This window comes from Pseudopodoces humilis, chromosome 2 (assembly GCF_049639895.1).
Source record: "Pseudopodoces humilis isolate 2021_Gansu_Grassland_sample_001 chromosome 2, ASM4963989v1, whole genome shotgun sequence".
In the NCBI taxonomy this organism is placed as follows: Eukaryota; Metazoa; Chordata; class Aves; order Passeriformes; family Paridae; genus Pseudopodoces; species Pseudopodoces humilis.
In genome coordinates, this window is record NC_142201.1 from 1333499 (window position 1) to 1356536 (window position 23038).

The 23038-nt window shown below is 47.6% G+C and overlaps 1 long non-coding RNA gene across 1 annotated transcript; it reads left to right on the forward strand.

Moving 5' to 3' along the window:
- Positions 1-16839: 16839 nt before the first annotated feature.
- Positions 16840-18177, forward strand: LOC148184761 (uncharacterized). Its single transcript, XR_015772053.1, has 3 exons — positions 16840-17031; positions 17690-17807; positions 18002-18177. It is a non-coding gene; the product is annotated as an uncharacterized LOC148184761 (long non-coding RNA).
- Positions 18178-23038: the final 4861 nt, after the last annotated feature.

A 23038-nucleotide genomic window follows, 5' to 3' on the forward strand; every position in this document is an offset into this window, starting at 1 on the left:
CTCTGCAGCTCTGCCTTCAGTTGCATGAGCTCTTCAGGAATTTTAGACTTGTCTCAGTCAGTCTGTTCACTCTAAATATCACAATAATGAACTGAATATTCACAGCATGAAAGTAGTCCTGACCTGGCATTAAAGGCATAGTGATTAATGTTTTAAAATATTTAGTGTTCATGGTAAACATTTTTCTCCTACTCTTAGAACAGGGAAGTATCTCAACCCATGCCAGGATTCATATCCTAACATCATTAAAGGTGATGAATTACCCTGGTTTTCATGTGGATGCAAAACACAATTCCTTGGGAATTTCGCTGTAGTTTAATGTTGATTTGTATTTACTCTGCTAAAAAATCCCATTCTCTTTCAATCCTGCTTTTCTGCAGTTCCCCCTGGTTCTCTTGGGGGTCACAAAGTGGAACATTTCATTTCTTTAATATTGCTTTCTTTACATTTGTGTTTGTTGTTCTTTCACCCACTCATTCATTCCTGTTAGAAATTAACTGGCAAAGCCAACTCTCCTCACTGGGAGCCATAAATCCTCCCCTTCACGGGGGACACAGGACAACACCACCCCTCCACAGGCTCCTCTCTCTTCCCCAGCCTCTCCCTTTGGATTTTTGGATCCTCAGACGCAAAATTCTCAATCTCCAGCTGCTGTTTATGGTGTTTTGCACTTAAATTGAAGCACTACATATGATCACTCTTGGCAAATTAAAGCTCTTAAAGGGAGGGAATTCCAGAGGCTGGGACCAAACAGCACCTTGTGTTCTCTGGGAACAGGGACAACAACAAAGCCATTCCCTCCTTCCCCCAGTTTTAGTGGGGAATCCTGGAATTCCAGAGTGGTTTGGGATGGAAGGGACCTTAAATCCCACCCAGTGCCAGCCCTGCCATGGCAGGGACACCTCCCACTGTCCCAGGAGCTCCCAATGTCCAGCCTGGCCTTGGGCACTGCCAGGGATCCAGGGGCAGCCCCAGCTGCTCTGGCAATTCCATCCCAGCCCCTGCCCACCCTGCCAGGGAACAATTCCTGCCCAAGATCCCAAGATCCAGCCCTGCCCTCTGCCACTGGCAGCCATTCCCTGGCTCCTGGCCCTGCAGCCCTTGGCAATTGTCTCTCTCCAGCTTTCCTGGGGCTCCTTCAGGCCCTGCAAGGCCACCCTGAGCTCAGCCCAAAGCTTCTCCTGGCCAGGCTGAACAATGGCAGCTGGGCCAGCCTTTCCTGCCAGCAGAGCTGCTCCATCCCTCTGCTCATCCTGGAGCCTCCTCTGGGCTCTCTCCAGCAGCTCCAGCTGCTCCCTGGGCTGGGTCCCAGGGCTGGGGCAGCTCTGCAGGTGGGGTCTCACCTCAGGGGGCTCGGGGGTGGAATCATCACTCTTGACCTGCTGGAAAACAGCGAAATTCCTTGGAATTTGCAAAAAAACATGAGCACAACATAAAGTTCTGCTTAAAGAAGCTTCCCGAGGGCAACTACTGAAGTAATCTGTGTGGAAAGACCAAAGTGCAGATTTGTTTGAAACAGCCTAAGAAAAAAGAGGAAGAAAATTTCCACTGCGCCACGAAAAAATTTCCACTGCCCCAGCGCTCTGCCCTCCAATGGGAAGGACGATGTTCAACACAAAAAAATAAATCTTTATTCACAGCAGGCTTAGATAATAGACCTCAAAATATTTCCTGGGTGCGTAGCTGTGCATTTTGGAGATGTGATTAAGGCATCCCTAGCCACGGGCGCTGCGTGCGTCTCTCCCTGCGTCACCTCTTTGACGCAGCTGTGGCGCGTGGCGGGAACGTTGGATGCATGGAATATTTCTGGGAGAAGATGCTGGCAGAGGCTCAGGCTCTGCCACAAGGGATGAGGCAGCGTGTCCATCAAGCCCCAACACTCTGCCTGGAAGGCAAACATTCCCTATAGGAAAAAAAAATGATGGTTCCAGTGAGGTCAGAGGCAGGATTCCGGATCTGGGAACGTGCAGGTTGTGGGAAAAGCAGGAGCTGCCTCCAGAGCTCTTCTCAAAAGGCTCCAGATCTTTATTACAAATCCCTCTACTACAAATCCCTGAATATCAGGGAAGACTGAACACAGCTTCAGGGAATGACCTTCAGTTCAGCTCCTTGAAGCCCTGAAGTAAATGTTTTAGAAAAATTGTCAGTGAAGAAGGAAAACATCACAGGGGGAAACTCCACAGGATCTTGTCCAGCTGTGGTGTGAATAAAGCCAGGTTTTCTGCAAGAGTTCAAGGCCAGGATGGAACAGCCTGGGATAGTGAAGGTGTCCTTGCCCATGGCAGGGGCTGGAATGGGATGGGCTTTAAGGTCTCTTCCAACCCCAACCATTCCATCATTTGTAATTCAATGGTTCTGCCATTCTTTGCTCTTTATCCTCCATCCAAACCAATTCCCAGCACCTTTCCCTAAGATTCCTGTCAAGCAAGAAGCAGCCTGGAATGCAGCTCATCCAGAGCTCTGTTTGGGCTGATCAGCCTTAAAATGTTCATTATCATACAAACAAATCCCTGAATTCTGCCTGCCTGCCCTTGGGTGTGATGTTCATGGAATGGTTTGGGCTAGGTGGGACCTTAAAGATCATCCAGTTCCAACCCAAACCATGGCAGGGACACCTCCCACTGTCCCAGGAGCTCCCAATGTCCAGCCTGGCCTTGGGCACTGCCAGGGATCCAGGGGCAGCCCCAGCTGCTCTGGCAATTCCATCCCAGCCCCTGCCCACCCTGCCAGGGAACAATTCCTGCCCAAGATCCCAAGATCCAGCCCTGCCCTCTGCCACTGGCAGCCATTCCCTGGCTCCTGGCCCTGCAGCCCTTGGCAATTGTCTCTCTCCAGCTCTCCTGGGGCTCCTTCAGGCCCTGCAAGGGACTCTGAGCTCAGCCCAAAGCTTCTCCTGGCCAGGCAAGAAGCTGAGCTGACCTTCACTCTCTCCAGTTCCTGATTTTCATGACCCTGGTAGGAATTTAATATCTTTGAAAACCCTTTCCCTCTGTCCCCTGTAGCTGAAATCAGAGGACCCAAAGTGGTGGGAAGGGCAGAGGAGTCTGGCTGTGACGGCACCAGAGCAGCACCTCAGGGACCAGCCAGGCACCAATGTCACCTCTGCTTGTCACAGTGGGACAGGAGATCTCCACCCTCAGCTTTCTCCAGCCCTTGGCACGTGGCACTGCCAGGTACCCACACCTTGGGAAGGGCTGTCCTTCCCCAGGGGACACAAAGGCTGGCACCTGGCAGCTCCCTGCTATCCAACAGCAGATCTCCAGTTATCCATAAATCTCTGGTTGCCACTTTTCTGACATGAAACAGTGAGCAATTTCTTAAATGTACCTTGTGACTCACTGCAGATGAATTCATTGAGTTATCCTTCCTCGTTCGGAGGAGAAATAAATTCACTCACGTTTCATCGTACCTGCACGTGTGGGAATATTTATCCATGTGAGATGACCCGTGGCATTTATCCAGGGGCAATTTGGGAAGTATCAGCTCGTTTTCAGGCACTGTTGTGTGGCTCTGGAATTCTCTGTTTGTCTGGCCAGGGCTGGGATGTTTACTGCAACACAGAGGCTGGGAAATCAGTGCTGGGAGTTTGTCACAGGATCAGAGGGGCTGAGGTGGGAAGAGCCCCCTGGATGCTCAGGATTGTGTCCTGTTGCTGTGGGATCTGGGTCTCCTCAGGGCTGAGCCCCTCTGGGACACCCCCTCAAAGGGGAGATTCCCTTAGCTCAGTTCTGTTTCACAAAGGATACTCCAAAAGCCTCCTTAGCTTTTTGTTTCTCCTGTTTATTAACATATTATCAAAAGCCTTGGCAGGTCTTCCCCAGACTTTCTGCTCAAGTTCACCCATCACAGCTTTGGCTCAAGTTGGCTTGAACAGCACAAAATGGCCCCAAACTGTGCAGTTTCTTTATCTTTATACTCATTTCCCCCCAGTTAACAACAGACAAGTAAATCATTTTTCTTAGTGACCCAATGACCCATCACCTGTGAGCTGCACTGTGACATTTTCTATCCCACCACTCACTATTACCCAAAAACCTCTGGAAGAAGAAGGTGAAGAAGAAAGAAGGACAAGAGACAACATCCTAAATCTTCCATCTTGTCTTCTGCTTTCTAAATTAGTTTATACTCTAACTTTTTCATCCAGTGACTTAAGAAAATTCTCTAATCTATACACACTTTTAGCTTTTCTATTTAATTTAACACTTGTTTTCATGGTGTTTTCTTGGATGTCAGAGCTTGGTATCATAGATAAGGGCACGCTCTGTGCCTCAGACTCCAGCATGTCCAGGTGGTTTTTGAACATCTACAGGGATGGAAAGCTTCCAACAGCTCCTCTGGGCATCCTGGGCTTTTCACTCACAGGGAAAAAGTGTTCCCAGATGTTCCAGGGAAGCTCCTGTGTCCCATTTGTGTCCCCAGCTCTGGCACTGGCACACTGGACACAGCCTGGCCCTTGCTCTTTGTCCCTCCCTGCAGTTTCCATGGGCATGGATGAGACCCTGGAGCCTTCCCACAGCCCCAGCTCTCCCACAGGAGACTTCACCATCCTTTCACCACCTTTGTGCCGTTCCTGGCCAGGCTGAACAATGGCAGCTGGGCCAGCCTTTCCTGCCAGCAGAGCTGCTCCATCCCTCTGCTCATCCTGGAGCCTCCTCTGGGCTCTCTCCAGCAGCTCCAGCTGCTCCCTGGGCTGGTCCCAGGGCTGGGGCAGCTCTGCAGGTGGGGTCTCACCTCAGGGGGCTCAGGGCACAATCCCAATCCCTTTCCTGCTGCCCACGCTGGGGCTCTGGGCTGGGGCACAGGATGGGATGGGATGGGATGGGATCCATGGGATGGGATGGGATGGGATGGGATCCATGGGATGGGATGGGATGGGATGGGATTGATGGGATGGGATGGGATGGGATGGGATGGGATGGGATGGGATGGGATGGGATGGGATGGGATCCATGGGATGGGATGGGATGGGATGGGATCCATGGGATGGGATGGGATGGGATGGGATTGATGGGATGGGATGGGATGGGATGGGATGGGATGGGATGGGATGGGATGGGATGGGATGGGATGGGATGGGATGGGATGGGATGGGATGGGATGGGATGGGATGGGATGGGATGGGATGGGATGGGGCAGGTCCAGCTCTCACCCCTAAGGAGACAATCCCAGGTGTAGCTGGTATCATGGGACATGGAGTGGAAAGAAACGGAGAATGATTTACTCCCCATTTACTCCCTCCAAGTTGTTTCCTTCTTGGTGAATTGAATAGGGGGGATTGGTGAGATTTAAAATTGGTCCAGCTTTTGGAATCCACCTCTGGAATTGGCCTTGCAGCAAACAGATTTTTGGCTTCCCTTCTGGTCAAAACCAACATCTCTGCTGTCACTGGACCACTGAAAGCCAAGATCAAGGCAATTCCTTCTGCCACACTTTGAGCTTCCACATCTCCAGAGGAAGAACATCCCCAGGTCCTGAGCTGGAATCCCAACAGGGACAGGAGTGGAACATTCTCACAGCAACAACAAAGGGCAAAGTCTTTCTCCTCACAGATAATATCACCCCAATATCACCCCTAATATCAAAAATGAGGCTTTTCCCCCTAAACAGCCTGAGGAGCCCCTGGATCTGGGTGGATCACAGGGCCACTCTGAGTCAGACCTTGAGGTTTATCCAATTATTTTTCCATTAAGATAAACTCTCCATGAAGTCAGTGGGAGTTTAATCTGAGAGGGAAGCAGGGAGTGGAACAAGGGGGACATTTCCCCCCTGGCCATTAGACCTGGCTTCAGTAATGTCTGAAAACCACTTCAGGTGCTCCATGGGGCTGAAATGTGCCCTTTCCAACAGCATTCCAGTCTGGGAACGTGGAATATTCCACCAGACTCTGCACATGTTCTCCACAGGTTTCATTTTCTCAGGACTCAAGCACAAAAGCTGAGTTTAAGTGATGGTGGCCTGGCCAAATGGCAGCACTTTATCTTTGGCCCTATTTTGGCTCAGTTTGTTTGGCTCTAAACCACAATTTAAATCCACATCACCTTTAGTCTTCGATTTAAGTCATCTTCTCTTGGAATTGCAGAACAATGATATCCTTTAGATGTCCAGCTCTGCTTGCACAACAGGCTGGCTCTGCTCTGAGAGCAAGAACTGACCTTAACACTCCACTTGATCAGATGTGATTGTGTGGTAAAGTAAATTTTAAAGGTCAGGTGAACTAAGGAGCTTCAAATAATTGCCTGGGCAGCTGGCAGAATAAATTGTGAACTCGCTATATGTTTTCTCTGTTCAACTGATTAAAGTGGCAGGATGCTCACCAGCTACACCTCTGCAAGAGCAGAGTCCAAAACAAGCAAACCCTGTGTTGTTTGGTCTCTTTTCTTGTTTAATCTGGAGCAACTCTTGTTTAAAAAAAAGCATTGATCGGTGCCTGGCAAGGTTTTGTGATTAAAAGAAAGAAAAAAAGCCAAACCCAACCAAAACATGTGTCAGCTTTCTTCCTGAGGTTTGTTTTACTCATTAGTGGGAATGCCTGTAAGCTGTGCTGTAAAATCACCAACAAACTGATCAATGTATTGGTGAGGTGATAAAATGATAACAGAAAAAGCAGAGAGGGGAAAGTGGCCTCATTCTGCTCCCAGTGAAGGCAGGATAAATTCCTGTCATTGTCTTGGAACAGCCAGCAGGAATAGCAGGAATAAAAATTCTAATCAAACCAACAATTGTTCCCTCTTTCACTCCTGTAGCTGAACTGTAGAAATGGGCACTTTGATCTTTTCTGCCAGGGATCCAGGGGCAGCCCCAGCTGCTCTGGCAATTCCATCCCAGCCCCTGCCCACCCTGCCAGGGAACAATTCCTGCCCAAGATCCCATCAAATCCTACTCTGAAGCCATTCCCTGGCTCCTGGCCCTGCAGCCCTTGGCCCCAGTCCCTCTCCAGCTCTCCTGGAGCCCCTTCAGGCCCTGCAAGGGGCTCTGAGCTCTCCCTGGAGCTTCTCCTCTCCAGGTGAGCACCCCCAGCTCTCCCAGGCTGGCTCCAGAGCTCCTCTGGTCTCATTCCCACTCCAACCTCTTCCTCTAAGATGTGTTTGAGAGCTGCAAAACAAAGCTTTAATGTCAGAACTGTCTAGGGCAAGTAACAACCATTGATTTCAACAATTGTCACACAGCCAGAGCTGCTCCCAGAGCCACATTTGAGTCAGCTGTGATTCGCTGGCCTTGCAGGAGGAGCTGAGAGGGATCATCCTGCTCCTGGTGGCGTTTGTGAAAGGCAGGTTACAAAATGTGACGAGCACGAGTAAAGGCTAAAACTGCAGAGGTGATTCCCATGTGGTTCCGAGTGGCTCATCCATTTGGAAACTCCAGAGGTCTCCTCCATCATCTCCCAGGAAAGCAGAGGAGGTGAAAAGGCCTTGGCAGGGATTGGGAACCACCTGGGGGGATGGAGCTGATGGTCTGGGGAAGGGGAAAAGCAGGAACCCCAGAGAGGAACGGCTTGGAGAGCACTCCCTGCACTGAGGCTGCTGCTCTGGAGGTGGAGATAGTACAGATATAACTGAGATAAAGTGTATAGATATGGATGGTGTAGCAATACAGAGATATGTGGATATACAGACATAGAAATACATATAAATTGATATATAGATAAAATATCAATATATCTATCTATCTATCTATCTATCTATATATCTATATATCTATATATCTATATAGATTTATAGATTTATAGATATAAGATATATAGATATATAGATATAGCTATATCTATATATCTATATATCTATATATCTATATAGATATATAGATATATAGATATATAGATATATAGATATATAGATATATAGATATAAGATATATAGATATATAGATATAGCTATATCTATATTTATATCTATATAGATATCTAGATATAAAGATATATAAATATCTAGATATAGCTATATCTTTATTTATCTGATATATAGAGAGAGATATAGATACAGAGAGATTTAGATATATAGATATATAGATACATATACATATAGATATATAGATACAAATATGGATATATAGACATATATATAGTTACATATAAATTTATATAATTATATATAGTTATAGATATTATATTGTATATAATATAATATATATAATAAAAACTATATATGATATATGTGTAAATTATTTTATATAGTTGTATATAATATAGATATATATAGATAAATATAGTTATATATAGTTATATAGATAACTCTCTATATATTTCTATAGAGTTATATATAGATATATAGAGAGATATATCTATATATATAGATATAGAGGGAGAGATATATCTATATATACAGATATATAGAGATATATCTATATATAGATATATAGAGATGTAGAAACAGATTAGATATAGATACAGATATAGATATATAGTTGCAGATATATTGATATCAATATATTGATAGACATAGATATGGATATATAGATGATAAGACATAGATATAGATATATAGATTATACAGATTATATATATAATATATATATGTATATTATATATATTTTATAATATAATGTAATGTAATATAATATATAATTATATATAATGTTATATATAATATTATATAATTATATATTAATTTGTATATATTATTTTATATTATATTTGTGTATATTTGTACATATTCTATATATACAGATATAGATGTAGATGTAGCTCTCTTCAGAACCAGCAGGAAAACCCCATCAAACAACGTAACATTCTGCCAACATCCAAATTCTTCAAACAGGCACTGCAGACTCTGCCACCTTGGCTCTCTCCTTGTTTCCCACTTTGTACCCCTTGGAAACTTCCTATGGATCCTGCTCTGATCATTCCATCCCCATTCCATTGAACATCCTCAGTGACAGACCTTTAACTCTTCTAATTCTGTTGCAAATAAAGAGATTCTCTTAAAATCCTGTTTAAATCTCCAAAAGTCCAACTTGGATTTCCTCGTTCTGACCTATGATAGCAGCCAGTGTTTCCTGTTTTCCTGTACATCAATTTACACCTAAGCAGAGCTTGAATAATTCCATTTCTTAAATTCCCATCACTCTTCCAATTTTTTCTCCAATTCTCCAGCTGTAGAATTTGCCCACATAAAAGTCCCTGAAAAATGAGAGAAAAAGAGAAGGAAACATTGGGAGTGTTTTCTCCCTCCTAATAGTTAATTATAACTACAAATCTGAAATGTCTTCCTTCTGTCCAGCAGCACCACAAAGTATTTAACAAGATTTGGATCCTGATGAGGTTTATTTCTAGACTTCACTTTGAGCAAATAATTACTGGTGTTCCTAATCCTGGGGTTAGTTTAGTGTGGAAAGAGAAGTCCCAATGCCAATACATATGGCCAGGGACATTTGAGCTGATTGAGAAATCCAGGCTTTTTTTGTTTCATTTTGGGTTTTTTTGGTTTTTTTTCCCCTGGAAACAGATATGGCCATTCTAGAACTTTCTAAATTAACCCTGTTTAAATTTAAAGACTGGCAAATTGTTACCCACAAATGGTGTCTTTATCCTTCTCCTTCCCATCAGCTGTTATTCCAAACCTCTGGCCAGTGATTTTACATGCTCTGTGTTGGTTTTCCTTCGCTGGCACCATCCCACAAGGCAGCAGAGCTCAGTGAGGGGGGGATTCTCAGCATTTCTTGCAATATCCACCCCTCCCTCAACGGGAACCCACATGGGAATGTTTCATCTGGCCAGTTAAACATTAGCTGGAAAAAGCATTTGACAATATCCCGTGGAGAAGCAGCTCAGCACTGACAGGGGCTGATGAGCAAACAGATTTTCCCAACCCCATTTCCTTGTGACTTGCTCTTTAGAACTGTTTAGTGAATTAAAAGATGCAACACATAAATGTTAATTATTTAATTGTTGTTGTTCTTCTTACCATTGCAGTGGTTGGGAAGATGTTTTAAAGATAAATCGAATGAGAATCCCCTGAAAAGGTTCATCAAATACAAACAGGAGCAGTGGGAGAAGATGCAAACAGCTGAGGGGAAGGAGCTCAGCAGGAATTTGCCCATGGAAAGGGAGCTCAGGCCTTGGCAGGGGCTGCCCAGGGAGCTTTGCAGTGCCCATCCCTGGAGGTGCCCAAGGAAGGGCTGGACGTGGCACTCAGGGCTCTGGGCTGGGGACAAGGTGGGCATCGGGCACAGCTGGGACTCCATGGGCTGGGGGGGCTTTTCCAGCACCAGGAATTCCAGGATTCTGTGCCAGGGAGGTGCAGAAGATCCCTCCAGCCTCAGGCAGAACCTTACAGGAATTTTAGTGACCCCAAAACTCATCCAAGGGAGTCTGTGACAAGAAATCAGAACAAATTTTTGTTTGTTTGTGTGACAGAGAATTGGGAATTCTGTCCTCCTCCTGTCCTGCAAACACCAACACACTGAACAGAGCTGCAAGACAACAACTCCTGTGAAAATTAAGCCATGGATTAATTCCTCAAGCCCTTCTCTCCAATTTTAGAGCTCTGACAGATCACAATTCCCTGTGGTCTTTGGGGCCACCTGGAGCCCCATAAGCTCAGGGTCAAACTCTGCCTTTTCCCAAACCCAGGACACAGGAAAAATCCTCAGCTCCAGGACATTTTCAGGGCTGAGGAGTCCCTGGGAGCACGGTGACACGTTGGCATGGCTTTCCTGGGCTCAGCTTACACCTGCACCACCAGGGGAACATCAAAACCTGGCTCCTGTTACTCCCCCACGCTGCCACAAGAGATTTTTTTCCAGCCAGGAGCTCCTGTGGCAGCGCTGCCATCAGCCCTGAGCAGCACAAACCTCAGGCAGGGACATTTCCAGGGCTGTTTCTCCATCCCTGAATTTTCCAGCGCGTTCTTCCCTCCTGCTTTGGTCCTGTCAGGTGGCTCCAACACGGACACGACTGCAAGGGACAAACCAGAATTGGTCCAGGGTCTCTGAAGCAGCCATCAGCAGCTTTCCCTGTGCTGGAAAAATATTCAGGAGGGTGTTACTGTCACTGGGCCAGGATCAGGGCAAAAAAATGCCTGCTGAGATATTTCTGTCACGCATCTTCCCTCTTCCAAACCAGATTTTAGGGCCCTGCTATTAAAAATGACTGGATAAAGGAAGGAGTTTTGCTATTTTTGTTTTCATTTTCCCCTCATTTTTTTAAAAAAAGGAAAAACATCTTGAAATGTCTACGTCTACCAAAAAGAAAATAAAAAATTAAAAATCCTGATTCCTTTTTCTTCTCTGCTCAAGGGGAGTGTTTCTTCAAATAAACAAAGATTAAAACACCACAGAAATGAACTCATTTTTTGGTTTGTTTTTCAGTTCATTGCAATTTGAAATACAGGCATAAATAAATGTTTCAGTAGAAATCAAAGTAAATATAAATCACAATAAATGGGGCCCTGAGCAGCTGACCTGTGAATGCCCATGGAAGGGTGGCTGGAATTAGAGGCTCTTTAAGATCCCTACAGCCCAAACCATTCTGTGATTCTAAATGCATTAAGTGATTCTAAATATATTAAATAAATATATTAATAAAAGTTAGAAATGTGAGCCTGCTTCTGGCAATATTGAAAATAAACCTTTGTCGATGTCTTTGGGAGGAAACCTGGGCCTGGCTACTCCACAAACCCAGCAAACCCAAAGGCAAAATCCAAGGAACAGATTTTAAATGGACAGAAAAAGCAGATGATTTTAGAGCTCAAACACCTCTCAGAGGGCAAGGAGAGGAATTTGGACCTGGATTTGAGCATCAATGGCCTGAATGTTGCAGGAAGTCTGAGGAGATGGTCCTGGTGGTCTAAATAAGTTTAAGAAGACTTTCTAGTGCCTTTGAATGATCAGTTCCTTTTATTCCCAGCACAGCAATTCCTTTATCCCAGAACACCTCCCACATCCAGGCCTCAGCAGCAGAGCTAAAGGACAAGCTGATTTTTTTTCCTTATCCACCCAGGCTGGATACAAAGGAAAGGGAAACATGTAAAATCGTTTTTGAGGGAGAACAGGAGCAGATTTAGTCCCTGGGGGTTTATCTGTGACAAGTTTGTTCTGTTGGAGTTGTTTTTTCAGATTACATTGACCCTGAGTCACTTGGAGCAAAAAGGAGGCTGTGACATCTCTTGTAGCACGAAACAAACAATCAAACCTTATTTCTTGCAAATAAACAGAAAAAGAAAAAAAGAAAAAAATATAAAGAAAAAAAAAAAAAGAAGAAGCTGTGGTGATCTGTTTGAGGAAGTAGAAAAATTTCAAGAAATAATTGCAGCTTCCCTTTCACTGCAGGAGAGTTTGTAGTGGGCCTCCTCCCTCATTTCTCACAGCAGGTGCCTCCAGAGCCAGATTAATGGATCCTCTCCCCCAGCCAGGTGCTAATGAAATGATGATACAGTTATTTCCAGCTCTGAGCACAACCTCCAGCTGGCAAATTGCTGGGACGTGCCGGTGAAACAGAGACAAAAGTAGGTGGGGCCACTGCTAAATCGGAGCTTTAATAATCAGATATTAATGATAGCGAAAGCTGAGTGGTATTTACCCTGAAACTCAGAGAGAAAATACCCTCAGGCTATTTTTTATTCCCAATTTCATTAGAGATTATCTTGTTCCTTTTTTTACTTCTGCCCAGCTGAACGCTGCTCTCCTTTCTGTGACATATTTGGGGGTGAAGGAGAAATTTATCCTCTAAATTTTGTTGTGATGACTCTCAGCCCTCAGGAAGAGCTGGGATAAGTCATCATTTGTATTAATTATGGAATCACACAAGGTTTGGGTTGGGAGGGACCTAAAAGCTCATCCCAATCCCACCCCTGCCATGGCAGGGACACCTCCCTCTGTCCCAGGTGCTCCCAGCCCCAGTGTCCAACCTGGCCTTGGGCACTGCCAGGGATGGGGAATCCAAAATTTTCCTGGATAATCAATTCCAGGACCTCCCCGCACTCACAACTCCATCCTCCATGAAGTGACAGAAAGAATTGCAAACTCACGGTGAAATTCTGGATGTTTTTCCTACCCCTTGTGTTTTACTTGTCGCTGCTTTTTGTTGAAGAAATACCTTGCTAAAGGTGGTAAAAAAAATTTTTAAAAGATAGATTATATTCGTTTTTACCTCACCTGACAAAAAAAAAAGCTGCAAACCCAGGACTTGTAGCTGGCCCTTGTGCCTGAAGGATGACTTTGATGTGGCTGTAGCAGTGGATTTCCTACACTTGGTGCAAATTCTGAGCATCTTCTCCTATGATTAAATTTGCCGTTTGTAGAAACAAAAATTGAGGAGCCTGAGGGAGGAGCTGAGCCTTGAGAGCCAAATCTGCCTCAGTCTGCTGCAATTTGGTGAAAAATGGAAGTTCTGTGGCTGCCTTTGTTCTGCTCTTGGCCAAACGCCACAGAGCGCCACGAGAGCGCCTGCTGCCTCAAACTGCAGTGCCTCAGCTCCTCCAGAATCTGTTCTGATCGATTTTATTCCAATCCATACCTAAACTAGGAGATTATTTTAGACTTGGACCTGATTTCCCTGGTTCCACCCCGCAGAGCAGGAGGGTCTGCAGGTACAGGACGGGCTCAGCCGCAACCAAACTGCCGCTCTCCAAAAATTTGCTGCTCTCCAAAAATTTGCCAGAACAAGCCCCTGTTTTGGCTGCTGCTGGGGTGTGTTCAAGGGCAAGCCAAGGGCAGGGCAGCTGTTGATCTCTCTCCCCAGACCGTTGTGGATGCTGCCAGTGTGGTTTTCCTCCCTTGCTTCCCTCCCTGCTTGGCTCACGCCCCGAGCGCGGCCGACGCTGCGCAGCGGAAAAACCCAGCCAGGCTCACGTGCCAGGAGCTGTCTGCTGCCTTTTATCAGCCCCTCTGCATCCCTCCCCTCTCACCACCTGCTGCCAGCGATGATCTGCCCAAAAAAAATGAATGTTTCAGCTGTGGGGATTTCAGTTGTGCTCAAAGGCCGGCCTGCGCGGGGCCTTTGCAGAGGCCTCCTCTGCCCTGGGACAGAACCCTGCAGGTGCCACCTTCTCTGTGGCCCTGGGGACCAGGCTGGCTGCTCTCTGCCTTCTGGAACAATCCTTCAGCTTGCTCCAGAGTGGGATTGGGATTCTCTTTCCGTGTGCAACAGCTGCTTATGGAATTGTTTCGAGGAGGGGCTCGGCAGGGAGACTCCGCCAAAACCTCAGGCTAAAGAATCACCGCTGGTTTGTGATGGGATCATCGGATGATCTGGGGTGTGGAGGGGCCTCAGAACTGTCCCAGAATGTCCAGCCAATGTCTGTGGGTTTTGGGTACACGAACATGTGGGAGTCACAACAGGATTTAATTTGGCAGGAGCTGCCCAGGGAGCTTTGCAGTGCCCATCCCTGGAGGTGCCCAAGGAAGGGCTGGACGTGGCAAAACAAAAGTGACAAAATGGTGACAAAGTGGGGCTCAGTTGAACTCCATGGGCTGGGAGGGCTTTTCCAACCTCAGCAATTCCATGAATCCGTGAAAGAAGAAATGCCAGGGGCTCAGTGTTACAGGGACTATTCTGTCTGTCACATCCTGGCTGTTTATTCACCTTTCACCCCACCTGCCCAGCAGCTGGGCCACGCCAGGAGTTTGTATCCCGGCACACCCCGGAGCTGCCCGTGACTCCCATCCCGCCAGGGGAGGCAGCACCTTTCTCTGACCAGCAGAAAAGGAATATTTTTCCCTCAGGAAGGCCCGGGAGCAGCTCCTCTGTGCGTGCTGGAGCATCTCTGCCTGGCGATGTCGCTTAGCAACGCGGCAGCATCCGCGCAAAGCCCGCGCTGTGGCTCTGCGGTGGCACAGACGTGACTGCGGGCACACGGAGCCGGCTCCATGAGAGCTGTGCCCGGCTCCCCCCGCTGCCAAGGATGCTTTCCCAGCCCTAAAACACCCCGAGCCCCCCCCTCCTCACGGTTCCTGCTCCTCGATGCTCTCCCGAGCTGGTTTGGAGAGGAGGGAGCAGTGGAATTTTACAGCTCCATCCCATGATGCTCTCACTCGCAGTCCCATGGCCTGGCTCATACCTCCGACAAACCGTAAAGTCAGATCACAATGATGTGACTCACTCTCAAACTAAAGATAGATCTTGTCAAAGATCCCTCAGGAGCCCTGGGTGTGCCAGGTTGTTTAGCCAGGGTTGTGCTCTGGGGTGGGTTTTCTCCCCGAGTGTGGGGTCTGGGAATTCCTGGGGGCAGGAAAACACGGAGGGACCTGCACATGAGTGTGACTTTGGCCTCACTCAAGTCCCAGACCTTCACTGTGCCACAGTCTGGGGACTCCCAAAAAACACCACGTGGGCACCTGGCCACAGAAAAGAGGGAGAAATGTTCTTAAGAGAGATCTCTTTGAGGCCTTATGACATTTTTATTTCAGCATTCACCTCCCAGGTGTCTGATACAGAGCAGGGCTGCTGCAGGACACAAAGAGAAGCAGCCAAGACCCCAACCAGGACAAGAGGGGCTCTTGGCCCAGGAGCAGCAGCCCCTGACAAGGCCACGGAGTGTCCCAGGCCTGGACAGGAGCAGGGAAGGGGCAGGACAGGCCAGACCCGCTGTGTTTGTCACCCCAGCCACCCCTGTGGCAGTGTCTGCGCAATGGGGACACGGGGAACACAGCTCTGCCGAAGCTCCATGGGCAGAATCCTGTCCTGAAGGGCACAAAGGAATCAGAATTCCCCCCAGCCAAGCACGGGCTCGACTTTTATCCCACCATAAACACAGCAATGGAAACTGGCAGGTGAGGGAGCTGGATCCCGTTCAGCCCTGTACAATTCCACTGGTGTCAAAGGCATTGCAGCAGGGACAAAACCCAGGCATTATTTTTAACCTGACCGTTGCCTTTTATGCCCTTGATTCAGGAAATCCCTATGCGAGTGCATGATTTTAGTCATGTGAATCTCCTCGGTGTGACTGCTCATGTCCTCAGAGCTAAACACATGCCCAGATCCACGAGGACTGGAGCCTGAAACGGCAGCAGAAGGGAGGGAGAAGGGATGGGAGTGTGGGAATTCCTCAGAGATGTGTGAGAGGGGTCTGCCCACCTGGGCCATGGGAATATTTCTGGCTGTTCCCCCTTCTCAGCCTGACAGTTCCTCTAAACCCAGCAGCAGTTTAAGGTCTGCCTGCTGGGAAGGGGAGGAGAACAAAACACCCAAAATGCTCCTAAAGGATATTAAAAAAGAATTAACAAAGCAGCTTATTATGCAAATGTCCTCTGGGGACTGCAATCCCTGTCTGTGACTTTCCCAACCTTGCCCTGATTCCCTCTCTGCTCTTGCAGGGAACACCCTCGGGGTCTTCACAGGAAACCTCACCAGAGGTGATTTTCTGCACTGCTTTGGCTTCCCTTTTCTGCCATTCCTCAAAAATCCTGACTTCCAAACAGCAGGAATTATGATTTCTGGGCACTGTCAGCAATCCCAGGACCACTAGGGTTGGGAAAAACCCCTCAGGACCATCCAGTGCCACCCCAGCCCCAGCAGCATCACCCCAAACCCTGTCCCCAAGGGCCACATCCACACTCCTCTGGGACAATTCCAGTGACTCCAAACCTCCCTGGGCAGCTCATCCCAAGGCCTGACTGCTCTGTGAAGGAATAAAATATTCCATTGCTCTACAGAAACCTGAACAGCGGCTCTCAAATATTCCTGTCTCACAGCCCTCCACAGGACAGCAGGAAAAGATCAACAAAGGAATTTGGGGGATGATATTTTGTTCAGTTTCCCAAGAAAACTCTTTTAAAACCCCCATTTTGCCCAAGCACTGCTTTCAGCACTTTCCCAGCCCTTTCCCAAAAACCTGAGCACGTTAAAAAGCCTGGCTGCAGAGATGTAACCACGAATCCTGACCCACCAGGGTTATTCCTTCCAGGTGTGACCCCAGTGAGGGTGATTTCCACCTGTGATTTCCACAGCTCCCTCCCCCAGATCTGCAGATCCCGTGGTCTGCAGCACCACCAGTGAGAGCAGCACTGCCAGAACAGATGAAGCCACAGAGAGGATGCTCACACACGGCGTGAACAAGAGTCAGAAGACCTCCTGATTTAATTTGTCACTGCTGTGGGGTAAAAACTCCTAAAAATACCTCTGTCTGTGATTTAATTTCTCATGCTCACCCAAATGAGGGGAAACACCATCTTTGTTTTTTCCAAGCCCCACGTCCACCAAAGTTCCCCTTATTTCTAGAAGGCCTTTTTAAAAATTTCACTGCAAGAGCAACCAGCTCAGTTTAATCCCAACTTTCTGTTTCAGGTTTATGGATTTGCCATTCAAACAGGCAAATCCATGAAATTCATTTCACAGGGCATTGACCAAAGGGAATGTGGAATAATGTTCTTTGGGTTTTGATCAACTGCAAGTTTGCTACGAGGAAAGGGGACAAACAACAGCCTTGAAATGGGTAAAAGCCAACACAATAAGCATGGTTAATGCACAAATAAAGTTATTTTATTAGTGTTGGCTTCCCTCTTGTGGCAATGAACAAACTGGAGCCCTAATATCTAACCAGGCCTGGCGCTCCTCCTCTGCTTTATTTCCTCCAGAGCCACTTGCACATTTCCATAATTTGAGTGACATTTGTGAATTTACAATGATTTTTTTTCGCCCCACGGCAGCGTGTGTGAGAAGGTACCACTGCTATTAATAAACTGTGTTTCATCAACAGAATTGAGAGCTATTTATAAAGGATGCTGGTATCTTGATTTTTCTTTTTCTTTTTTGCAGATGGGGGAACTGAGGTGTGGAATAATTAGAAGCCAATCAGCAGGTCCAAAGCGGAGCTGAAAATAGATCCCAAATCTCCTGAGCCTCAGGGCCACGTTCTGACTGTTCCCCTGCCAAGGTGGGAGATGGTGACACTCAGCTCTTGGTACCCCCCCTTTTTACCTTTGATATTTTACAGCCAACCTCATAAGACAAATAAATCCATCAAACAATCTCTATGACAAAGCAAGTGGACCCACATCACCTTTCCTAAAGATTTGCGGTCAGTGTTTATTCCCCCAGCCAGCTCACCCTTAAATTAATTTTTTTCAGGTGTTCCACAGCATCTTGAAAGAATTTAGATGATTTTTTGAAGTCTACAAGTACCTGGTTATGGGTTTCTCCCCCTTTTACAACATGGAAAATAAACGATAAATAAGCCACCACGAGCTCTCCGGAAGCACCACGTGCACAACAAAATAATAAAGATGAACCTTTTTCCCATAAAAGAGCACTAACCTGAAACCTCCCTGGGAGGGCAGGAAAATGTGGTTTGAGCTGTTTGATTTTGCAAATCAAGAGCTTTTAGGGGAGTGTTGTGATGCTGAGGGCAGAGGGTTCGTTCGCCATTGCCCCTGTTTGGAATTCCCCTAACCATTTTTGTGGGTTTTCAATCATTCTTTCCGGTTTGAAGGGGGAAAAAAAAAAAGTTTTCTGTTCCTCGCCACTGAGTGAAAAACCCTTTTTTAATGGGAAAATGAGTCAGGTGGTGCCTGGGCAGGGAGATTTTGGAGGGTGGGCAAAGGCTCCATCCCCAGGGAACTCTTGATTTACCAGCCCAAGTGGAACTGGTGGTGTGGAAAACACCCACCTGGACTGGATTCAGCAGCAGCTGTGCCTCTGGATCCCTTGGGAAAGAGGGAAAAACCCCACCAAACCCCCACCAACCCCTGGAACAAGCCCATGGATGTGAGGTTGGGGGTGAGCTCAGTCCTGACTTTTTGGGTTCTCTGGGATGTGCCAGGAGAGGAAAACTCCTCCACTGCTGGGAAACACCAGAAGTTTTTCCAGAGGAACTGGTCAGGAAGTTGTTTCCAGCTATACCCTGGCTCCTCTGGGACTCCCAGGTGCCCAGACCCGGGCTCAGACAGGTGCAATTACTGAATAACAGGTGAGGAACAACAGAGCTCAGGTTTCAGGTGAGCTGTGAGGTGAGGGAGGGAAGCACTCGGTGTTTTCAGCACTGCTTCAGTGCTGGGCTCAGCAGTTTAATCCTTGGAGGGGTTTGGGGGTGGTGGTTGGGATTTTTCCCAAAGCCTGGTGAGCCCAGCACGTTCTGTGGCACTGACCTGCTGCTGTCTCCCCTCTGTGAAGAGATCGGGTGGGTTGTTTAAAACCTCCTCTTTCCATCTCTCTGTGCCACGAGGTGTTTGTGGGGTTGGACGAGCTTTGCTCCAGTTTTTAGGACACCTCCTGAAGCAGGGCCCTGAGGGAAACACCTCCCCAGCACCACCACAGGCAGAGAATTGTCACCTTCTTTCTGGAGGTTTCTCAGTGAAAAGGAAAATAAAACACACTTTGCATGATTTTGGTTGTGGTCTGACTCAGCAGGAGACAAAAAAGTGATGTTTTCTCATGACTGAAAGGAGCACTTCGAGGTCACAACCCTACAAACACTGAAGGGGCAGACCCACAAGGGAATGTTCTTCCAGGTGTTTCTCCTGACCTTGCAGATGTTTGAGTGCTCATTAAGTGACCAAACTGAAACCAGGGGAATGTCAAAGGGGCAATATGGGGAATTTAATTGCTTTGCAGGAGGAAAAAACTCCTGAAATCTCCCATCTATGGTAGTGGAGGACTCCATTATTGTGACAGATATCCAAATATGAGGACAGGTTTTATCCAGGCTTCAATTTTCCTTCAAAGCCATCAAGGTACAAACTGTTTATCACTGGGGGATGTTATTTGTCCAAAATTAACCTGTGAAAGGTGCTCTGATTTTAATTCCTGAAAGCATTATCAAACTTTGACCCAGTCCCCAGTTCACTAAAGTGCCCTCAGCACTCCATGACTTCCCTGGCCTCAAAAAGCCAATTTTTCTGTCTATTAAAATGCTGCAAGATCACAGAGTGTTCTGGAATAACAATAAAATAGTTTGGGATATGAAACAACGCTTGAAATAAATCCATTTGAAAACTTCAATGCAGGCACATTATCACCAAAAAAGAAAAAAGCCAAACCTGATTTTTATTAAAGATAAGCAAGTATTTTTCTACATTTTAGACGTGCTTTTCTCTGTAGTTTTTAAAGTTATTGAAAAGCACAGTGATAGAATCCCAGAATGGTTTGGGTGTTGGGAAGGACCTCAAAGCCAAAGTCCCCATGGCAGGGACACCTGCCACTGTCCCAGGAGCTCCCAATGTCCAGCCTGGCCTTGGGCACTGCCAGGGATCCAGGGGCAGCCCCAGCTGCTCTGGCAATTCCATCCCAGCCCCTGCCCACCCTGCCAGGGAACAATTCCTGCCCAAGATCCCATCAAATCCTACTCTGAAGCCATTCCCTGGCTCCTGGCCCTGCAGCCCTTGGCCCCAGTCCCTCTCCAGCTCTCCTGGAGCCCCTTCAGGCCCTGCAAGGGGCTCTGAGCTCTCCCTGGAGCTTCTCCTCTCCAGGTGAATATTCCCAGCTCTCCCAGTCTGTCAACTTGTGTCTCAGTTATGTCAGGCTCAAACCTCTCCTTGTGCCTTGGAGTGTCCCCCTGGAACGCAGCCAGGGAGAGAGGAGGGAATTAAATCCTGACAGCCAAAATAAATCCTGTTGGAGCCACTGCCTTATTCCCGGTGGGACGCTGAGCCGCGTTTCCTAAAGAGCCTCACTCGAACTCTCCAGTCCTGACGTCCTGAAACGATCCCAGCACTCGGAATTTGCAGCAAGAGCGGCACCTAGTGCTTGGATCCTGCAGAATTCCTGCATCCATCCATCCATCCATCATCCATCCATCCATCATCCATCCATCCATCATCCATCCATCCATCATCCATCCATCCATCATCCATCCATCCATCATCCATCATCCATCCATCCATCATCCATCCATCCATCATCCATCCATCCATCCATCATCCATCCATCATCCATCCATCCATCCATCCTCCATCCATCATCCATCCATCATCCATCCATCATCCATCCATCCATCCATCCATCATCCATCCATCATCCATCATCCATCCATCATCTATCCATCATCCATCCATCCATCCATCATCCATCCATCATCCATCATCCATCCATCATCCATCCATCCATCATCCATCCATCCATCCATCATCCATCCATCATCCATCATCCATCCATCATCCATCCATCATCCATCCATCCATCCATCCATCATCCATCCATCCATCCATCATCCATCCATCATCCATCCATCATCCATCATCCATCCATCATCCATCCATCATCCATCATCCATCCATCCATCCATCATCCATCCATCCATCATCCATCCATCATCCATCCATCCATCATCCATCCATCCATCCATCCATCCATCCATCCATCATCCATCCATCCATCCATCCATCATCCATCCATCCATCATCCATCCATCCATCATCCATCCATCCATCCATCATCCATCCATCCATCATCCATCCATCCATCATCCATCCATCCATCCATCATCCATCCATCCATCCATCATCCATCATCCATCCATCATCCATCCATTCATCATCCATCCATCATCCATCCATCATCCATCCATCCATCATCCATCCATCCATCATCCATCCATCCATCCATCATCCATCCATCCATCATCCATCCATCCATCCATCATCCATCCATCATCCATCCATCCATCCATCATCCATCCATCCATCATCCATCATCCATCCATCCATCATCCATCCATCCATCCATCCATCATCCATCATCCATCCATCCATCCATCATCCATCATCCATCCATCCATCCATCATCCATCATCCATCCATCCATCATCCATCCATCATCCATCCATCCATCCATCATCCATCCATCATCCATCCATCCATCCATCATCCATCATCCATCATCCATCCATCCATCATCCATCCATCATCCATCCATCATCCATCCATCCATCCATCATCCATCCATCATCATCCATCCATCCATCCATCCATCCATCCATCCATCCATCCATCCATCCATCCATCCCTGCCAGGTTCCATATCTCCATGGCAGCCACCACCCGAGCCCAGATAAGAATGACTCTGACTCGGTGCCAGCTCTGTTGGGGGGACAAAATAAAGATGGAATAATTAGGGATAGGAAGAATTGAACCATTCCAGATAATTCAGGGACCTGAGTGAGTTGCTCAAGGTCACCAGAGAGAGGGACAGAACTGCCTGCCTTTTTCCACCTGGAAAATCCTTTGGATCAGGAGGTGCTCATTGAGTTTTTCCACAGGGAAGAAATAAATTCCACCTTGTGGAGGTTTCTGTCAGAGAAGCACAGCTGATGTTGAGTCTGGGAAAACTTGTGGGATGCTCCAGGATGTTCCTCCTGAATGGAGGGACAGGTGGGGCTGAGGCAGGTGCAGCTCCTGTAGATCCATGGAGGAGCTGAAATCCACCTGCAGCTCCTGGAGATCCATGGAGGAGCTGAAACCCCCCTGCAGCCCCTGGAGGAGCCCATGCCAGAGCAGGGGATGCACAAAAGGTGCGATTCCATGGGAATTCCACCCTGAGCAGCTCCTGGCTGGGATCTGAGTCCCTGTGGAGACAGGAGCCCACACTGGAGCGGGTTTTCTGGAAAGACTTGGGATTCCTTGGGGAAAAGGACCCCTGCTGAAGCAGGTCCTGCAGGAATGACTCCATGGAAAGGGACCCACACAGGAGCAGCTGGATCTGGAAAAACTGATCCTCTGGGAAGCTCCCATGCTGGAGAAGTCCATGGGGGGCACCAGGGCACAAGGACAGTGACAGGGCCACTGAGGAGCACAAGGACACTGGGGACTCAGGGACACCGTGGGCATGGGGACATTGTGGGCACAGCGACACCACAGGGACACAGGGAAAGGGAACAGGGACACCCTGTGGTGTACAGGGACATCACAGGGACACCAGTGGCACAGGGACACTGTGGGTACAGGGACACCACAGGGACACAGAGAAAGGGAACAGGGACACCACAGGGACGGACATAAGGAACAGGGACACCACAGGGACACTGGGCACAGGGACACTGTGGGTACAGGGACATCACAGGGACACCAGTGGCATAGGGACACTGTGGGTACAGGGACACCACAGGGACACTGTGGGTACAAGAACAGCACAAGGACACTGGGGACACCACAAGGACACCACAAGGACACTGGGG